Here is a 20994-nt window from a genome sequence, read left to right on the forward strand (position 1 = left end):
GAGAGCGCCATCTCACGGGCCCATCCACAAGAGGAAGGCAGAGGGAGATGACGGCGCAAGGGCGTGGCAGTCACCCCCCCCCCCACTATAAAAGGGTGCGCCACCCAACCAGAAGAAGAGTCACAGTCGAGCAGCCGAGAGTCACAGTCCACAGCTGGAGCCGGAGACGCCATCTGGGAGCCGCCGTCAGTCCGGGGTCACCCGCGAGAAGCCTCTGCAGTTCGACCGACCAGAGCCGGAGGACAACCGCCGACGCTTGTGACCACACTGAGAACTCCAGAATGTGAGTGTTGTTGAAAAGTCTGCTCAATCCCAATCCTTGACCCCCCCCCCCTTTGCCCAGCCTGCGGTGCCGTGACGACTGCCAAACATTTTCGGTTGCCATAAAATGCACTCTCAATTGGAATTGGAAAACTTAAATTACTTTGAACTTATTGGTCCAGACACCCTAGTAGCATATTAGGATCTGAATTTCGAAGTCATGTCAGAGTCGCCAGCAAACCGTTATTGTCAGTTGGAGTTCACGATTAGGCCGAGAGCGAGATCCGAAAATTTACATAAGCAGCTCAGTGTCACGAACGCTGAAATTGATGACAGGATGCGTGACAGCGTTGAAATGTCTTTGTCTTCGGTCAAGCTGGTTTGTTCGATTTATTATGGGCGATAGCCAGGTGCGTTTTAAGGTTGGGAAGTTTGTGAAATTAAGGGTTTAGATTCGTGCTGTACTCACTAAAAGTTGCATCGCGAAATCATTGGTAATATTGCTGGAGGAATTAATTGCGAAGTCGAAATCAATTATAGAACAGGTAAATACGGTTGAAAAGAAATGTAATGTTTTAAGGTGGCGACTGATTCATGCAATCGATCTATGAATATGGCTATGAGTTATGATTCTCGACGGATACGAATGCTTGATTTTACGGCGGAATTTCTTCTGTTACTTAAGTGCAGAGTTGAGAGTAGTGGCTTGAGGCCTACGGTTTGACACTTTGCGACTTTAGATGGTCCTTGTACTTTGCGTCATTGAAATTGCGAAATGTCGAGTAATAGGTAGATGTAAGATGTAGAATGGTTTGTGGTTAGAACTAATATGCGACTAATATGATACCGATCGTTGTGCTTTTGTAGAATAAATACTAGAAAAGACCATCTTTGTTGGGGAACGATTAAATGGGACAGGAATTTAATTTTAAAAAAAAAACTTACGTGGAATGGAGCTGATGAGATGTCAAACAGGGAGATATTGCAGCGATATTTTACCAGATTCACACTCACTGACACATTCGTTGAATCTACCCGGCCCGAAGAGACCGCACACACCAGTACTGCACCGCGAGTGATGACGCGCCCATCGCGGCGCGGCCTTGACAACTGTCGACTGTCGACGCGGCGCCGGCCGGCGGCCGTGGTGATCGTCGTTCGCGACGCGGGACCGTGCGCCGCTAGATGGCACATGAGAGCAGCGTCGGGAGTGGAGCAGCGGCCACAGTAGGGCAGTGGGCTAACCGTAATTGGGGCGCGTGCGGTAGGTGAAGGTCATCGTATAGGAACATGGTTAGTTGTGGAAAGTTGCCACGGGATAAGAACGTAAATAGTTAATGCATAATTCTAAATACGACATGCTATGTAATATCTAGACTGCAGTTCGTTTGATGTGCATTGTTTACTGTTGATAGGATGATTTAAATTAGATTTCCTCTGAAAAGCTAGCGATCCGTATGACAATATTCTGGCATTCTATAAAGATAAATTGTACCTATAGGTAACTAGTAGTCCATCAGAAACTGCCATCAGAAACTATCGAGCGAGTTTCAAGGAGTCATTTCATTTGAGCACTCAGTAATTTACTATGATACGGCGGTCATAACCAGACGACAGATCCGTGCGTACTAATTGGTTCTAGATCATCTGATCAAATCAAGAGCGGTTCAAGGTCTGCTAGGATTGTATACGAGAACTGATGATTAGGTTCACGCGTGCAGCAGCACTAAGGACTTGATATTAGGATTTGGTTTGGATAAATAATGCGTTTTTGTTCTTCGCGTTCTTGCGAGTTAGCGCCAATAACTACTCCACCAATATTGGCACAGGGCATTGTGAGGCACAGACGGCTTGTTTGCCCGTCTCCTATGGCGTAATGTTTACCAGCATGACTGTATGAGACACAGATGCACTTCTCTAAACCCACGTCCAGACCGGAATAATAAGAGGGACACACCGTCACGTACGCAGGGCATATGCACGTTTTCCGCCAGTGGTACCGGCCACTGTTAATTTCCCGCCTAGGTAATACTGGGTAACGAGGCAGTGAGAGGTTTCTATGGCAGAGGGGAGGGGAAGACTGGTACAGTGCAGTCGGAGAGTAAGTTGGAGCTATGCCAAAGGTAAGAAGCCGAGGGTCAGGGGTGAGTCACCCAAAGGGCGGATAAGGCAAGCTGTAGTGTCCCGAATAAGTCCTCATACTTATTTTGTAAAGGTACCTTAATCGGTACTGGACAGCCTCAGGGGAGGGAAAGATGTACTCCAGGACACGTAAGGCCTTGAAAGTAAATCCCAGGGTTTAAGGAGAGTTCCTGAGGAGAGTTCCAGGATATGAACGGTGGTCCCTGGGTCGTGAACGGAGGTGTTACACGCGGACCGGAAGAGGGCATAGGTAATCTCTCCCGGATAGAGAGATAAGTCGGATGTAAATCGCGTATACCGTAAAGTGGGGCTATTTGAGACAGTGGGGCTATTTGAGACAGTAAGGTAGTGGTTTAGTAAAATCGCTGTAAAATGAAAACCGTTTGATGTTTTTTCGTCATTTATGCTTAGGCTGACGCGGAATTGAACAGTGAATGCTCTGAATAACCTTGCTGAAAATTTCGAAAAGTTCTGAAAGAAATTTGGCATAAAATACGAAATACAGAAAAACGCACAATTTAAGTTGCTCGAAAAGGACCCCTACCTGCAGCTTAACAAAGTTGAAGTTTTAATAGCTTGGCCACTGGATCTATCGTTACTACCTTTTTACTTATAGGCTAAGCACATTTTTCATGAAAATATTATATATTGTTAACGGTACTGCCGATTACGTAACCCATTGTCTCAGAATCCCGATGATGCCCACCTGGTCAAACCTCAACGGTTATGCCAAATAGCTGATGATAATGGTGATGCGATGCACCCGAGAAGATTTTTTTTTTCTAACTACACCGCCACCCATTAATAGGTGACCAGGAGTGCCCCCTCCCTCAGCCCAGCGACTCACAGAACCTTACTTTACCACCAGAGAAAACATAAAAATGGCAAAGTCGCGGCACTCCCTGCTAAGAAACGGAAAACAACTCAGAATAAGCAACCAGTCGGTAAGAGGAAGTCTGGTTAGTTAGAAGAAAAAAAAAAACAGGGCAAAAGATGTCCCCGCTGAAAGCAGCGGGAGACTAAATCACTACTTCCATTACTATGTTTTATGATGTAAAAGAACACTCATTCAGGGTTAGTAAAGGGACACATACATACATACAAAGCACAGGTTCTGGTCAGTATTCTGCAAAAGGTCATGTGTGACCGGATGAACCCTTCCAGCTAAGCAGAGCTTGTTGCTGGTCGGGGTCACCGGTCACAACGCCGTAAGGGTGGGTTCGGTGTAAGCCGGTGTAAGCCACAGTGACTATGGCTGACAGGCTACGCCACACGAGTAGGTGTTTGGAGGAATTGAACAAAAAACTACAACGTGATACAACGCATGCATATTATTCTATTTGAAAGTACCTTATTTATTTGCATATTTTACTATTGATTATTGATCTTATGTAAACAAAAGCTACACAGGGTGTTCTAGGAAATACTCCTTACTTATTTTCTTTACTTGTACTTTGGACATGTTGATAATGCATTGAGTGTTGAATTGAGTTGCCATAATTTTATTCCAGATGCGAGGCCCAAGCCATGTTACATTACGAGTGCAGTATAACCTTTTTATAAATGGTTCAATGAACTGTTGACGATTTCTGGTCCTTGAATCGCTAGGGTCACTAAGGGTAAATAATCCACCAACAGATGATGGGAGAGAAAAAGAAAGTTTTCTGTGCATTAAGATAATAGCCTGCTGTTTTGCTATATTATGAACTTTGAGAAGCTTAAGGCTTTTGAAAATTTCCTCTGTGTGTGCTAAACGATGCTGATGAGTAATAATACGAATGGCTCGCTTCTGAAGCAACTCAATTTTGTTCAAGTAAGAAGGAAATGTGAATCCCCACACCACACAACAATAATTGATATATGGTAAGACCAGTGAATTGTACAAAAGAGTTAGCAAATGAGTATCAAGGAAAAATTTTGCTCTGCTCATTACCCCAATGTTACGACTGATAACTGTTGTTAAGTGGTCAATATGGAGATTCCATTTAAGGTTCGGATCTATTATCATTCCTAAGTACTTGACTGATTGAACAGCCTCAATAGGATCACCATTTAATGTTACGTTAAGTTCTGCTGGATTGAGTGTATTATTGTAGATTTGATACACTGTTTTCTTTGTGTTAAGGCTAAGTTTATTTGCTTGCAACCACGTGCATATAATGGGCAATTCAACATCAATCATATTTTGAAGCTGGAACACAGTTCCACTTTCAAAGATGAAGACCGTATCATCTGCATACAGTAAACATTGTGCTGTTTTACAAATATTTGGAAGATCATTTACATAAAGTAAGAAAAGCAAAGGACCAAGAATGGAGCCCTGGGGTACACCAATGTTAACATTTTCTATTGAAGATCTTGCACTGTTATATTCTACACACTGTTTTCTATTAGTAAGGTAAGATTCTATCAGGCTAAGTGCTTGCTCAACAATGCCATATTTGCTACATTTTCTTATTAGTATGTCATGATCTACAGTATCAAATGCTTTTTTTAAATCGATGTACAGAGCTATGGCAATGTTGCCTTTTTCAAATACTTTCATTATTGTATCCTGCAGGAGAAGTATGGGCATATATGTTGAAAGTGACTTTTGAAAGCCAAATTGGCTAGCAGACAATATATTATGTTGCAGGAGATATTCCATGAGTCTTTTGTGAATTATCTTTTCAACAAGTTTTGAGATATAAGGCAAAATACTTATTGGTCTATAGTTACACATGCTGCTTTTGTTGCCAGCTTTGTAAATAGGTTTGACAACTGCAATTTTCATGTTTTCTGGGAAGATACCTTTTTCCAAGCAGAGATTAACCAAGTGCACAAGTTCAGGTATTATTGTAGAGTAGGTAGACTTGAATATCTTTGCATTTATACCATCTATACCTGAGCCAACATTTTTCATGGCTTTGATGATCGAGTTTAGCTCAGCTGAATTAGTAGGCTCAAATTTGGATATATGCTCAGCATGATCACTTATTATATAACTTAAAGGGTCAGTGTTACTTGGAGGAATTTCATTTTTCAGTTTTTCACATATTGAAATGAAGTATTTGTTAAATGAAGCAGCTATGTCATTTTCATCATCCAGTTGTGTACCATTTTCATTGACAAAGCTACTGGGCAAGGACTGCCTACTGCATCCTCCCATGGCACATTTTTTTCAAAAGCTCCCACATTTTCTTGGAGTTAGATTTATTTTCTTGAAATTGATTTTGGAAATAATTTTTCTTTGCTACTTTTATGATAATGTTAAGGCAGTTCCTATGCCTATTGTAGGCAAGCTTATTCTCTGTGGTTGGGTTTTTATTTTTTTCTTTGTACAAAAACACTCTCCTATTGATAGATGTTAGTATTGCTGGAGTTATCCAGGGTTTTATAGCTTTACTTTTCCTTGTGCATTTTATTTCAGTGCTAAACATCTTTATTCCTGAGGAGTATGCATCTATGAGAATGTTTGAGGCAATGTCTGGGTCTGTAGTTTGTGAGAAATTTCGCAGATGCTCAGTAATATAGTCTTTGAGATTGTCCATTCTGTTTTCATTGAAGATGAGCTTATAAGTATCATGTCTTTTGGCATCTTTGTGAGGGTAAGAGCAGGTAAAGATAGGAAAGTGATCAGAGAGATCTTCATATATAATCCCAGAGCAGGAGACCAGTTCAATATTGTTGCAAAAAATATTATCAAGCAGAGAACCCCTTTCATCAGAGATTCTTGTTGTTTTAAAGATAGTTGGCCAGAAGCCATGAAAAGCAAGTGTATTGAAGAATTCTAATGTTTTGTTATTATTTGCAATATTGAAGAGGTCATGGTTAAAGTCACCTGCCAGGAAGGTTGTCTTATTCTCATGATTTATATTCTCAAGCAACGATTCAAGTTCACAACAAAAAATGTCACTGTCCAAGTCTGGAGGTTTGTATATAGCTCCAACAATGCATGTTGGATAACTATCGACTTGGCATTCTATGATAACTGATTGAGTACATTGTAGGGTTAATCTGACTTACCGCCATCTTCCTGAGTGCATCGAACGTTCGACATAAGCAACACCGGCGAATCGGTCGTGGTCATAAACGTGCAGTGGGTTCATAGTAGGTACTTTTAACAGCAAGCAATATTTACATGTTCGTAGTGTAGCATAATGACCATTTAGCTGGTGACCAAACTAGTTATTCTGATGAATATGTACTTAAAATGTGCTTCATCAGTCACTGACTCAGTCGACAATCAACATATGTCTACCTTGGTTGACCAAAAAACACCATTGAAGGTCACTTAACACATGAACGTAGGTACTGTTAGATGAGCCTATCCAAGTACTTGATGTGGTAGGGTAACCGGCCAATTGATACAGCATGCAGCGATTGAGGAAAATCGGCATAAAATCAAAACCGTTTAACATTTTTCTGTTATTTCTTCGCATGGAGATGTACAATGGAACAAGCAATCATGCAGACCATTCACTTAAATGTTTTGGGAAATCTTTTGCCTTGTTTCATTCATTACGGTGTGCTTCATAAGCTAGCAAGGCTGTCTCAAATAGCCCCACCGACTTTCGGTATATCTGTTTTCACGTCACCAGGGCTATATACAAAAACTTACTTTCAAAATTTTACTGTCGTTGACTTTAAAATAGTCCTTGATAATGATCCTGTCATTTTGAAAGCATAAGGTCACATCATATTATAACCTTGGCATAAAGTGATGCAATTTTATACCCTACCGAAATGAAGTGTTCTACGAAAAAGGAAAAGATTCAATAAAAAGGACATGTAACAGTCTTTGCAAAAACAATTTTTTGTCAAAATGATCAAAATTTAATTTCCAATTGTATGGCGTTTAAAAAATTATCTCTAGCGTGACCGATTTTCTTCAATTTCTTTGCAACTAAAACTGTCTCAAATAGCCCCACCCTATGGGGCTATTTGAGACAGGCTTTAACTAAACAAATAGCCTTAATCAGTATTACTAGATTAACCAAAATGCACCTATATGAAAGAGTTCACAGAGAACTACATTTTTGCAATTTACATGCTATAACAAATATGAACCGTCTTAAAGGGAGAGGCCAAAAACTGTAAAATCCGTTTCAAATAGCCCCACTTTACGGTATGTGTACCATAAGTCTATCGGACGTGTAGTGAATCGCATAAATTAGTAGGGTGGATATTTCTGTAATTATTTTGGACGGCCCTGCGATAAGTATCTTTGTCGCCGGTTAGCGGAGCATGCATAAGGATTTCGTAAAGAGACATTTATCTCGCCGGGGAGATCGCTATTAGTCCGGCACCTAACACCATCGGAGGGAATTTGAGGGGCGCTAAATAAATTTGGGTGAATATATGACGAACGAATGTAGAGAGAGGATGAGAGTGAGAATGGTAAAGGATGAATCTTAGGATAAGGCCGATGGGAGTTTAGCGAAGCTCAGTTAGGACAGTCAAACTAATGACCCTCGAGGGCAACTAAACTATAGCAACGCTAATACGAATTAAGTGGGAAATTTTCGTAATGGGGAGGCCAGTGATATAGGAATGGGTGACTGGACGAATGATCACATTCAATTAATCAATGTAATTACCACCCATATGTTTGGCAGTGGTCATCGGGACTTCGAATGCCCTGTCCTTCACCTGCCCAACTGTGCCGCAAACCCAGCTGATCGGATCCCTCTATCCCTAATCCGAGCAGTGAAGAAGCATCTCGTGCATCATGGTCTATACAATGAACAGAATCATCAAGCCTCTAAATTAAAAGCATCTTCCATCAGATGTATTTGTACGCAAGGTGGATCTGTATCTACATCTCTCCCAGGTGGACGTCATCTCAAGATCTCTATCTGGATACCTACATCTCTCTCTCTCTCTCAGGTGGATCTTCATCACCATCTGGATCCCTCTCTATAGCTATCTCAGGATCTCTTCAACGACTCTCAAGCTCCCCTGTATCACAAGCTCTACTATCGAGTTCATTACAACAGCAAATTGTTATCTGTTCTTCTACAACCAACTGAATTCAGAGGACCGCGGTGCTGGATCAACCGCGAAGATACAGCTTTTTATTCTTACTCTTCCCTCTCCTTTAATTCCCCTCGCTACAAATGGCGCCCAACGTGGGGCTTTGATAATTCTCAAATTGTGAAGCTGGTAGACTGGCACAAGCCGCCGAACCCGAGGTTGATGAACTGGAAGTCAACGGTACGGAGAAGAAGAAGAAGTTGAAGAATTGAGCAGGTGTTCGAAATACTGACAGCAGTGGAAATGAACGTGCTGCAGGGGTCGAGGTGAAGGAAGAGGATGAGCTAAAGGAAGCTGTGTGAAGATGATGAAGCTTATGATGGTGGCTGATGACAGGGAAATTGAAGAATTGGGCAGGTGTTCGAAATACTGACAGCAGTGGAAATGAACGTGCTGCAGGGGTCGACGTGAAGGAAGAGGATGAGCTAAAGAAAGCTGTGTGAAGATGATGAAACTTATGATGGTGACTGATGAGAGGAAGCGGTCTTACGAATACTGAAAAGGACATAGAAGAAGTTGTTGAAGATAAGATAAGGAAATGAAGCTGTCTCATGAAACAAAGGATCAGACTAGAAGTCAGGCCGAAAATGAAACTTGAAAATTGTTTGCATCAGCATATCAATTCTTCTACGTTCTGCTGTACAACAAGTACAAGTCAAGATCAGCTGCTGTATTGCAAAGGAGAGCTCGAACTTTCTAGAGTATTGATGGTAAGAGGACAGCAATATCAAAAGCAGAAGAGGAAGAAGAACGGGAGGAATGCTCGTGTCGTACTGAATCAAAATCAAACACGGTCGTCTTCACAACACAGCCAAGGCGATGATCAAGTTGGTGAACGAGGAGAGGGTGCCAGGATGCTGCAAGACCAACTGCCAAACGATCTATTCAGATGGGCTGCTGCAGAGATCACCCACCTGGGCTGCTGCAAAGGCTGTCACCTGGTCCGCCGAAAGGTCGCTACCTGAGCTGCCACGGAGGATGCACTAACCACCCGTGCTACCACAAAGGTCGCCACCCGGGCTGCCGCGGAGGTCACCGAATCGGACTGCCTTGGAGGCCGCCCACACTTGAGCTGCCAGGGAAGTCGCCTACCTGAGCTACCACGGAAGCTGTCACGGGTCTGCCACGATGGTCACCCAACCAGGCCGCCACGGGGGATGCATTGCCATCGCGTGCTGCCTCGGGGGTCACTCACCTGAGCTGCCGCGGAAGTCGCCTACCTGAGCTACCACGGAGGCTGTCACCGGGTCTGCCACGAGGGTCACCTACCTGGGCTGCCATGGAGGTCGCCCACCCGAGCTGCCACGGAGCCTGCCATCCGGGCGGCCACGGAGGTCGCGGCAGGGTCTGCCATGGAGGTCGCCTACCCGGACTGCCACGGAGGACATCCACCTGGGCTGCCACGTAGGCTGCCCACACGGGCCGCCGTGCAAGCTGCCCACCCGGGCTGCCATATAGGCCGCCGTCCAGGCTGCTGTGGAAGCCCCCCCCCCCACCCTGGCTGCCGTGGAGGCCGCCCCACCCAGGCTGCCATGGCAGGCTGCCACCCGGGCTGCCGTGAAGGCTGCCCACCCGGGGCTGCCATGGAGGCTGCCACCCGAACTGCTGTGGAGGCCGCCCACCTGGGCTGCTATAGAGGTCTTCGCCCTCCTGAGAAGCCGCTTACCGGACGGCCATTGACGACATCGGGCTAACCAAAGTGGTTGGTGCACGTGGCCCGGATCTGGTGAACGACAAACTAAGGTGGGGACGAGGAACAACAGGTGCGTGTGTGTACTGTACAGTGGGTCTATTTAAGATCTCCAGAGCCACCACGTGGCGCTACGGTCGGGGTAGGGCGAGTCCAAATCCCGAGGGAAGTGAGGTCACCGGTCATTGTGGGGGAAGGAGGGAGGGGGAGTGACGCGGTATCACGGCGCATGGGGCGTGCGTAGCGCCGGGAGTGGGCCGCCCAGGGCCGCCCGCCACTGCGCCGAGGCTGAGGGGAGGGGATGATGGTTGCGGGTGCGTTCACTCCGGTATGGTGGTATCCTGTTCATGTGGAACCGGCAAGAACGCGACTGAAGGGAATCATTATCTCAAACAAACGGGCAAGCCAGAGGCAGCGTCAGTTCCAGCCAAAATGTTGAACAATGATAATTGAAATCTTGGACGTATTCATAGCATGCAACTTTTCAGTCGATAGTTGCATGATGCTTTTCATGATGCATGATGAGGCTTTTCTAAACTGTTATTTGAGTTCGATATTTTTCATTTGGCACGTTCAGTTTTGGTGGGTTTTATCGGGTCGAAAGAATCAGAAAAGAAAAAAAGAGTTGAAATGGCTCCAGGCAAATAACCAAAAATATTTTCCTAAAAAATGAAACTTAGCTAAACGTTTATAAGCGATAATATTGACTTTTGGGGAGGATATTGGGGAAAGATGTCATCGTGCTTAGCTGTGTTGCAGTAGAAGGAAAGGGTTTGGTTGTGTCTAGATAAAACCAGACCCGGGAGTGGGGCTCGAACTCACGACATCGCGTTCAGCTCACAGGTTACCCAACCTCAACGCTACGAGCACCTATCGCCCTGCGCAGCTTGCTCAGTATTTCGGCTAAAGTTCGGCCAAAGTGTCTGACGTCTGTCAATGTCACGAGGCGAAACCCCGAGGTAAATGTCCGTCCCGGTAGCTCGGTCGGTAGAGCGTTGGACTCCATGTGCCATGTGGTGAAGGCGCACGTCCCGGTTGCAAAAGTCCGGGTTCGAAACACGACGTGTGCTTCACGTTTTTTTTAGCCTCCTGACGAGTATGGTTGTGGTTGGTGGCATGCCGCTGCCAGGCGAAGTCAGTGAGGGGACCGGCCGCGCGCGGCTATGTGCGCACGTTAAAATTTGGACTCTAAACCATAGACCATTTTGCCATAGACTAAACCTCAAAACCATAGTCTGCAATAGACCAGGAATTGCTTGATCGGAGGGTAGATGGCAGGGTCAACGCTTAACAAGCTCAGCTTAGCGGGGACTCTGTCCTTGTGATTCCTTCCATTCAAAAGGTTCGGGCCAAATTTATATTAAAAAGGGGGGAGCCGAACCAGGTTGGGCCGAGTTGAACCAGGCTGGACCGGGGTAATACATGCAATCATGGTCAGACAAAACAGAAGTTAATTTCGGGTCAAATATTTTTATTAACTGATCTTATTGTTTTTTAGCTTACACGTATAATAACTTTTAGCTTTTTATAACTCGAGACTTCATGCACAGAAATGTGGCGTTCGTCCACTTTTCCTCATCGTCTCTTAGCGACTTGATTTCATGTGGTGGCGGAACGGGGGGGGGCATCGGGGCACCGTGCCCCCGTTTGATTTTTGGCATTTTAACATTAGCCCTATGGGCGTTGCATGGAAAGAATGGGACCAAAAGTCGGCAGTGCCCCCACTTCATTAAAGGTGTTCCGCCGCCACTGCTTGATTTGACCCTAAAGGCGTCTTACCAGCAAAAATAAAATCACCTGCGTTATACCTAAATATTTGCCCAAGGGCGCTCTACGCAAGAAACGACAGCCGGTCAAAAAACTGGCGAACGAATACGATCTTTCTAGTGCTTGAATTATATTCAATGAAAATTTCAGGAGACATAGATAATATTAAACCTTATTCCTTATAGCTAAGCGCTCGGAGCATTCGCTAGCATTCCATTGCCAGCTGCATTATCAACGCCACATTTGCATTACTCTGGGTGCATCATAAGTAACAGTAGGTGAACCGGCCACAGCAAAACCATGCCTCATTATCCTTTCCTTCCAAGCTGCCAAGCTAACCGGCCGCCCGGCCCACCACCGCGATATGGAACAACACTGGAGCGCGCCATTTGCCTACGGCAGTGCCCCACCGCGCCGGGGCTGTTTGACAGGTCACCCGCACCGTGACCTCGCCACCCGCCCCCCCCCCTCCCCGCCCACCTCCCCATCGGGCCCAGCTCGGTAGTGACCTCTCCTTGAATTTGACATGGACTCGACTAAGGCTCAACGCCATCTAGTTACGTCTGGAGATCCTAATAAGATCCACTGTACTAGGTACCTATACGATGTCATTTTGTAGGCGTTGCGGAACTTAACATGATTGTGTAGATTTAGATGAGTAAGGGATGTGACTTTTTTGTAGGAGTTGCGAGGACGCAACTAGGGTTGTTTGGACTGAAGATGTAGCACGCTACATCTTGACCATCTAACGTAGTATCTTTTCGGCACGGCCGGCCCGGTAACGCGCAGCTGAGCAGAGCGCTGCCGCACGCTTCCCTCCCTTGTCATTATTCCTTCCCTCCTCCCACTAGTCCCCAGGTCCGCCCTCCCCAATCATTTCTCACTGTCCGCACAGAATGGGTCGCCATTAAACTCCAATTAAGACAAGCACCTCTGAAGACAGTCACATCAGGATGAGTCATTGGTAGTCATTACAAAGCAGCTGAAGCTACAAGCAAACGTCGGCACACTGTGAGACCACGCGCAGGCTTAAGGCACGTAGCACATTGGGTCTCACGTAGCCATGGTAGCACAACAAGTGCGTCACACTGCAACGGAATCTGATGACCTTAGCAAACAGCCCCGAAACAGACGTAGTTCAGGACGTCTCCACCGCGGACAGAAAGCGCTGTTGTCCGAAACAGACGTAGTTCAGGACGTCCCCACCGCGGACAGAAAGCGCTGTTCTACGGACCCTCCAAACCAAGATGACGTCATTGGGCGGAGCAAGATTGACGTCACAAGGGGCGTTGCCGGCAGACGAAACGGAAGGAAACAAAAGTTTGAATTATATGAAATTGAAGAATCAAAATTAAAACTCGAAAATCACAAACCTTTCGGGGATTGTTTTATGCCAGCGATCACTAAAATGCTAAAGCACTCAACACGAAGACGATTCGACGGCCAAAAATTGTAGGCACAGAGGAGCAAGGTGGCTAAAGAGGACAGAGAGCGCCATCTCACGGGCCCACCCACAAGAGGAAGGCAGAGGGAGATGACGGCGCAAGGGCGTGGCAGTCACCCCCCCCCCCCCCACTATAAAAGGGTGCGCCACCCAACCAGAAGAAGAGTCACAGTCGAGCAGCCGAGAGTCACAGTCCACAGCTGGAGCCGGAGACGCCATCTGGGAGCCGCCGTCAGTCCGGGGTCACCCGCGAGAAGCCTCTGCAGTTCGACCGACCAGAGCCGGAGGACAACCGCCGACGCTTGTGACCACACTGAGAACTCCAGAATGTGAGTGTTGTTGAAAAGTCTGCTCAATCCCAATCTTTGACCCCCCCCCCCCCCTTTGCCCAGCCTGCGGTGCCGTGACGACTGCCAAACATTTTCGGTTGCCATAAAATGCACTCTCAATTGGAATTGGAAAACTTTAATTACTTTGAACTTATTGGTCCAGACACCCTAGTAGCATATTAGGATCTGAATTTCGAAGTCATGTCAGAGTCGCCAGCAAACCGTTATTTTCAGTTGGAGTTCACGATTAGGCCGAGAGCGAGATCCGAAAATTTACATAAGCAGCTCAGTGTCACGAACGCTGAAATTGATGACAGGATGCGTGACAGCGTTGAAATGTCTTTGTCTTCGGTCAAGCTGGTTTGTTCGATTTATTATGGGCGATAGCCAGGTGCGTTTTAAGGTTGGGAAGTTTGTGAAATTAAGGGTTTAGATTGGTGCTGTACTCACTAAAAGTTGCATCGCGAAATCATTGGTAATATTGCTGGAGGAATTAATTGCGAAGTCGAAATCAATTATAGAACAGGTAAATACGGTTGAAAAGAAATGTAATGTTTTAAGGTGGCGACTGATTCATGCAATCGATCTATGAATATGGCTATGAGTTATGATTCTCGACGGATACAAATGCTTGATTTTACGGCGGAATTTCTTCTGTTACTTAAGTGCAGAGTTGAGAGTAGTGGCTTGAGGCCGACGGTTTGACACTTTGCGACTTTAGATGGTCCTTGTACTTTGCGTCATTAAAATTGCGAAATGTCGAGTAATAGGTAGATGTAGAATGGTTTGTGGTTAGAACTAATATGCGACTAATATGATACCGATCGTTGTGCTTTTGTAGAATAAATACTAGAAAAGACCATTTTTGTTGGGGAACGATTAAATGGGACAGGAATTTAATTCAAAAAAAAACTTACGTGGAATGGAGCTGATGAGATGTCGAACAGGGAGATATTGCAGCGATATTTTACCAGATTCACACTCACTGACACATTCGTTGAATCTACCCGGCCCGAAGAGACCGCACACACCAGTACTGCACCGCGAGTGATGACGCGCCCATCGCGGCGCGGCCTTGACAACTGTCGACTGTCGACGCGGCGCCGGCCGGCGGCCGTGGTGATCGTCGTTCGCGACGCGGGACCGTGCGCCGCTAGATGGCACATGAGAGCAGCGTCGGGAGTGGAGCAGCGGCCACAGTAGGGCAGTGGGCTAACCGTAATTGGGGCGCGTGCGGTAGGTGAAGGTCATCGTATAGGAACATGGTTAGTTGTGGAAAGTTGCCACGGGATAAGAACGTAAACAGTTAATGCATAATTCTAAATACGACATGCTATGTAATATCTAGACTGCAGTTCGTTTGATGTGCATTGTTTACTGTTGATAGGATGATTTAAATTAGATTTCCTCTGAAAAGCTAGCGATCCGTATGACAATATTCTGGCATTCTATAAAGATAAATTGTATAGGTAACTAGTAGTCCATCAGAAACTGCCATCAGAAACTATCGAGCGAGTTTCAAGGAGTCATTTCATTTGAGCACTCAGTAATTTACTATGATACGGCGGTCATAACCAGACGACAGATTCGTGCGTACTAATTGGTTCTAGATCATCTGATCAAATCAAGAGCGGTTCAAGGTCTGCTAGGATTGTATACGAGAACTGATGATTAGGTTCACGCGTGCAGCAGCACTAAGGACTTCATATTACGATTTGGTTTGGATAAATAATGCGTTTTTGTTCTTCGCGTTCTTGCGAGTTAGCGCCAATAACTACTCCACCAATATTGGCACAGGGCATTGTGAGGCACAGACGGCTTGTTTGCCCGTCTCCTATGGCGTAATGTTTACCAGCATGACTGTATGAGACACAGATGCACTTCTCTAAACCCACGTCCAGACCGGAATAATAAGAGGGACACACCGTCACGTACGCAGGGCATATGCACGTTTTCCGCCAGTGGTACCGGCCACTGTTAATTTCCCGCCTAGGTAATACTGGGTAACGAGGCAGTGAGAGGTTTCTATGGCAGAGGGGAGGGGAAGACTGGTACAGTGCAGTCGGAGAGTAAGTTGGAGCTATGCCAAAGGTAAGAAGCCGAGGGTCAGGGGTGAGTCACCCAAAGGGCGGATAAGGCAAGCTGTAGTGTCCCGAATAAGTTCTCATACTTATTTTGTAAAGGTACCTTAATCGGTACTGGACAGCCTCAGGGGAGGGAAAGATGTACTCCAGGACACGTAAGGCCTTGAAAGTAAATCCCAGGGTTTAAGGAGAGTTCCTGAGGAGAGTTCCAGGATATGAACGGTGGTCCCTGGGTCGTGAACGGAGGTGTTACACGCGGACCGGAAGAGGGCATAGGTAATCTCTCCCGGATAGAGAGATCAGTCGGATGTAAATCGCGTATATGTGTACCATAAGTCTATCGGACGTGTAGTGAATCCCATAAATTAGTAGGGTGGATATTTCTGTAATTATTCTGGACGGCCCTGCGATAAGTATCTTTGTCGCCGGTTAGCGGAGCATGCATAAGGATTTCGTAAAGAGACATTTATCTCGCCGGGGAGATCGCTATTAGTCCGGCACCTAACACCATCGGAGGGAATTTGAGGGGCGCTAAATAAATTTGGGTGAATATATGACGAACGAATGTAGAGAGAGGATGAGAGTGAGAATGGTAAAGGATGAATCTTAGGATAAGGCCGATGGGAGTTTAGCGAAGCTCAGCTAGGACAGTCAAACTAATGACCCTCGAGGGCAACTAAACTATAGCAACGCTAATACGAATTAAGTGGGAAATTTTCGTAATGGGGAGGCCAGTGATATAGGAATGGGTGACTGGACGAATGATCACATTCAATTAATCAATGTAATTACCACCCATATGTTTGGCAGTGGTTATCGGGACTTCGAATGCCCTGTCCTTCACCTGCCCAACTGTGCCGCAAACCCAGCTGATCGGATCCCTCTATCCCTAATCCGAGCAGTGAAGAAGCATCTCGTGCATCATGGTCTATACAATGAACAGAATCATCAAGCCTCTAAATTAAAAGCATCTTCCATCAGATGTATTTGTACGCAAGGTGGATCTGTATCTACATCTCTCCCAGGTGGACGTCATCTCAAGATCTCTATCTGGATACCTACATCTCTCTCTCTCAGGTGGATCTTCATCACCATCTGGATCCCTCTCTATAGCTATCTCAGGATCTCTTCAACGACTCTCAAGCTCCCCTGTATCACAAGCTCTACTATCGAGTTCATTACAGCAGCAAATTGTTATCTGTTCTTCTACAACCAACTGAATTCAGAGGACCGCGGTGCTGGATCAACCGCGAAGATACAGCTTTTTATTCTTACTCTTCCCTCTCCTTTAATTCCCCTCGCTACACTACACCGACGCGAGCTGACGAGCACTGTGAGCGGCGCTGCATCAGGAGTTTCTATAGCTTACGCTAGCTAAGCTGGGTGTTGACGCCGTCCGAGCTGCCGCAGCCTATACTGGTAAAAGAGAGCCTGGTGGTCGTCTTTGCTCTTTGAGAAGTTCTTGTACTACCTTGACGGTCGGCATTTCATACTGACCACAGGCAACAGCGCTCTCGGATACCTGCTCCAGGCCACGACGGGACCCAAATGCTCCTCTCGACGTGTGAGGGATGCATTGAGGCTGCTCGTGCTCGATTCCGAGTTCGAGGTGCGGCATCGACCCGGGGCCCGAAATACCACACGTGGATGGACTGAGCCGTTTGTCTTGGAGGGCAATGAAAGAAGGGCAAAGCCAAAAAGTGACCGTGGTCATCGACCTCGACTCGTGCACTCGGTCGGTCTGTAGTTTGTACCGTCATTGAGATGGGAATCAAACCGCTGAGTGCCGAGGAGCTGCGAGCAGAGCAGCTCAAGGATGAGCAGTTGGAGCCGATTATACTATTTAATGCATACTTATGTGTCACATGCATAGGCAGAAGGATGTAGGCACGTTTCATAATCATAGAATATGCGTACTACCGCGTAACTTCTTCGTTTTTTCCCAACTAAACATTAATTATTCTCTCTCGTTTTTAAATTACAGTGGCCGAAATCCAACGAGGAACGCAGATTTGGGGGTAGGTGAGTATTGGCGACCAGACTCAAGCAAAGGTTTGTGGCGACGCCCTGGAAAAGTGTCCCTAGAAGTTCTGAAACCGTGGTGACGCCGCTGAATTCCGACCCCCCCCCCCTCCGTTTTTCTCGAATAACTCATGAACCGCTTACGCTATGAACTTGAAACTTGGCCTACATTCTCCCCCATCAATTTGACGTCTCCTGTGTAATTTTTAAGAAAATTTTCCAAAACTTTTTGAGATATATCGATTTTAGTGATGTAACTACATGGCGTTTTCAGTCAAAAAGTGGTAAATGTTTAAAAAATCGCCAAAAATAAAGGTTTAAAGCAAATTGCAAATTAAGGACATGAATAGACGCAGCTTAACGAGTTCTTTAAAATGGCTATCTCGGATTTTCCATAAAATGCGTTTTCACCCCTAAAAATTCAAAAAACAATATTTTTTGGAAAACAGCTAATAAAATCCAAAATTTTGAGAATTTCCAAAAAAAAAACGGAATATATGTTATAGAGCTCTGTTAGAACATTAGATGTCCCAAATTTCACCTTTATTTCTTGATTTTTGACCCCAAAATTGTAAAAAATAGCTCCAACATGCATAGGGCATGGTGACGTCATAAGCATTTTCGTGAATTAGAGGCACTTCTGAACATCGCATGTGAAAACAAATGGCACCACTAGATTCCTGGGACAAAGCTCGTCCAGAAAAAAAGCAATTTTATGTAAAAAATAAGAAGTTGAAAAATTGACTTTTTCTTAGCCCTCGTTTAGTTATGTATGGTATAAACTATTTTTATGCTTTCAATGCACACTTATCACCAGCATAGTGACCTGGGGTCACATATAACCAGTACCATCGGATTCGGCGTGAAAAATAAGCCATAAAACATGTGTCGCACGCCCATGTAGCAGAAAGTGAAAACCGTTACCTTTCGTGACCTGACCTGACCTTGACCCGTACTTAGTATGACCCCTATACGCACATGGTACCTTTACTAGGTCTTTGAGGTCATTTTTGGTGAGTTTCGAGCAGCACCTATCGATTCCGCTGCCCGTAAGCCTAATCATGCAAAACCCCAGAATTTGACCTTTGACCTGATCTTGACCCGAAAGTTGTCCTCAATCTTAAAATCTTAAGAGTGCTTTGGAAAGTTCTCGCAGAGACCTTTCGAACGCCGCCTCGCGGGGCTTGATACGACCATTGGTTCTCGAGATAACGGGGGGGGAGGTCGGATCCGACCCCCCCCCCTCCCCCCAGGCTATCGTGGGTACGGAAATAGCCCAGGCGGTGCCGGGTTAATAGGGCTATCAAATGTGCTTTTTCGCGTCGCTGTAGCTTTATTAGTTTCTGAGCTGTGCGTCAATTTGTTGAAAATTGTTGAAATCTAACCTACAAATCGGCAAATTTTGACCTTCAATGACCTCTGGTGACCTGACCTTTGGCCTGACCAAAAAAGTGACTGAAGTGATTTCTTCCTTATTTTTGACGCTCTTTCGAACACCGCCTTTCCCGTATCGCTTTCCAGGAGCCGAGTTAAAGCCTTTCCCGTATCGCTACGTGGCCCAGGAGTCGGGTGTTCAAACACCCCCCAGCAGGGCGTGGAAATCCAGGACGCCAGCAGGGCATGGGTTAAGCGCCAGAAAGATATTGACGATACTACGGAGCAAAATTTTCAAACCGCTCGTAGGCAGAAATTTCTTTAAACCTCTCACCTATCAGCTCAAGTTCAATGCTTAAAAGATTTGTTCTACCTACATGCGGTTAAATATATAATATCCACACTGAGTAATATATATGCACACAGACAGAGTACACAGGTCCTATTCTATGTTTGCACTGTAAACATTGACATGTGAAAAGCTACAGAATTTCAACATGATTGTAACAAAAAAGCAGCAAATTTTCATGTGATGATAAAACAAAGATAAAGGACAAAGCTTGATGAGGGAAATAGTTCACTTTTAACATGGGGTTTTAAACTGAAATAGCAGTGCCGTAGCTTAAGCTGAGACAAGCAAAAATCAGAAGCTTTTACGGCCTAACAATAATTCTACTACAACTAGGGCGCCCAAAGAAATGCACAAAATACCCAACGAAATGCACGGTCTTGCACCTAGGCAGTCGTAATGCGCGGGCTGAATACTCCATCGCAGGCACACCCCTGGAGGCGGTAGAAATCGAGAAGGACCTGGGCGTTCTCGTGGATCAACGGCTGAAATTCAGGGAACAAGCAGCAGCTGCCATCGGTAAGGCCAACCGAATGCTTGGACTAATCAAGCACAGCTTCGCGCACATCGACAGAAAGACGCTTCCCGTACTCTACAAATCACTGGTCCGTCCGCACTTGGAGTATTGTAATCAGATATGGGGCCCGTTCAATGCTGCGGACAGGCGACAGGTCGAGAGAGTACAAAGGAGAGCGACTCGCCTTGTCCCCGAGCTCCGTCACCTCCCGTATGAGGAAAGGCTGAGAAGACTGAACCTTCCGTCCCTGCAACACCGGCGCCGTCGCGGCGATATGATCACGACCTACAACATCATCCACGGTCGCTGCGACTTGAACAAGGACGACTTCTTCACGCCTGCACTCACAACGCGTACTCGCGGCCACAGATTGAAGATCGCCAAGAAGCCTGCAACCAACCGAGTCAGGCGCCAGCACCTTTCAGCCCGGGTAGTGACTGATTGGAACGGCCTCCCTGAAGATGTTGTCTGCGCACCGTCAACCAACAGCTACAAAAACCGGCTTGACAAGCACTGGAGAGAACTCCAGTATCAAGCAAACCAATAGATCAAGCTTGTTGACGCGTCCCGAGCTCGATTAGACGGATCTACCAGGCCATCCTAGTGCCTCATCCGATCCCATTAATCAGGTATCAGGTATCAGGTATCAAAGATATTCTGGCAAAATTGAATTTCAAGTGGGTTTCTGAGGAAAGTAATAATGTTGGTTTAAGCATTTTGATGTCCATTTCTATGAAATCTGACATAGGAGAAGCTGATTCCAGTCAGAGTCAGATGGAGACCAAGAGCCCGAGCGACTTTGAAACATAGCCGAATAGCCAATAGCCATTCATTATTGCTCTGATCCGTATTATTATTAGTCCAGGCATGAAAACGCAAGTAACTCTAATATGAATATAAGGTATTCCACAAAAATATTTATACTTTTATCACATTTCAGCACGTTTCTCACCTTCAATTAACCGCGGCAGCCGGCGACGCAAATGTCGAACACGCGCCA

General features: G+C 45.7%; 1 protein-coding gene across 1 annotated transcript in view; it reads right to left on the reverse strand.

Annotated features, from left to right (window-relative positions):
• The window catches only part of LOC122392499 (5'-3' exonuclease PLD3-like), a 45182-nt gene extending 24199 nt beyond the window's left edge, over positions 1 to 20983 (reverse strand). The window contains exon 1 of the mRNA XM_043387413.1: positions 20947 to 20983. The gene's annotated coding sequence lies outside the window, so the exon portion shown is untranslated. The remainder of the gene's footprint in view (positions 1 to 20946) is intronic.
• Between the last annotated feature and the right edge of the window lie 11 nt (positions 20984 to 20994).

This window comes from Amphibalanus amphitrite, unplaced genomic scaffold, assembly GCF_019059575.1.
Source record: "Amphibalanus amphitrite isolate SeventyFive unplaced genomic scaffold, NRLGWU_Aamphi_draft 000488F_arrow, whole genome shotgun sequence".
Classification (NCBI taxonomy): Eukaryota; Metazoa; Arthropoda; class Thecostraca; order Balanomorpha; family Balanidae; genus Amphibalanus; species Amphibalanus amphitrite.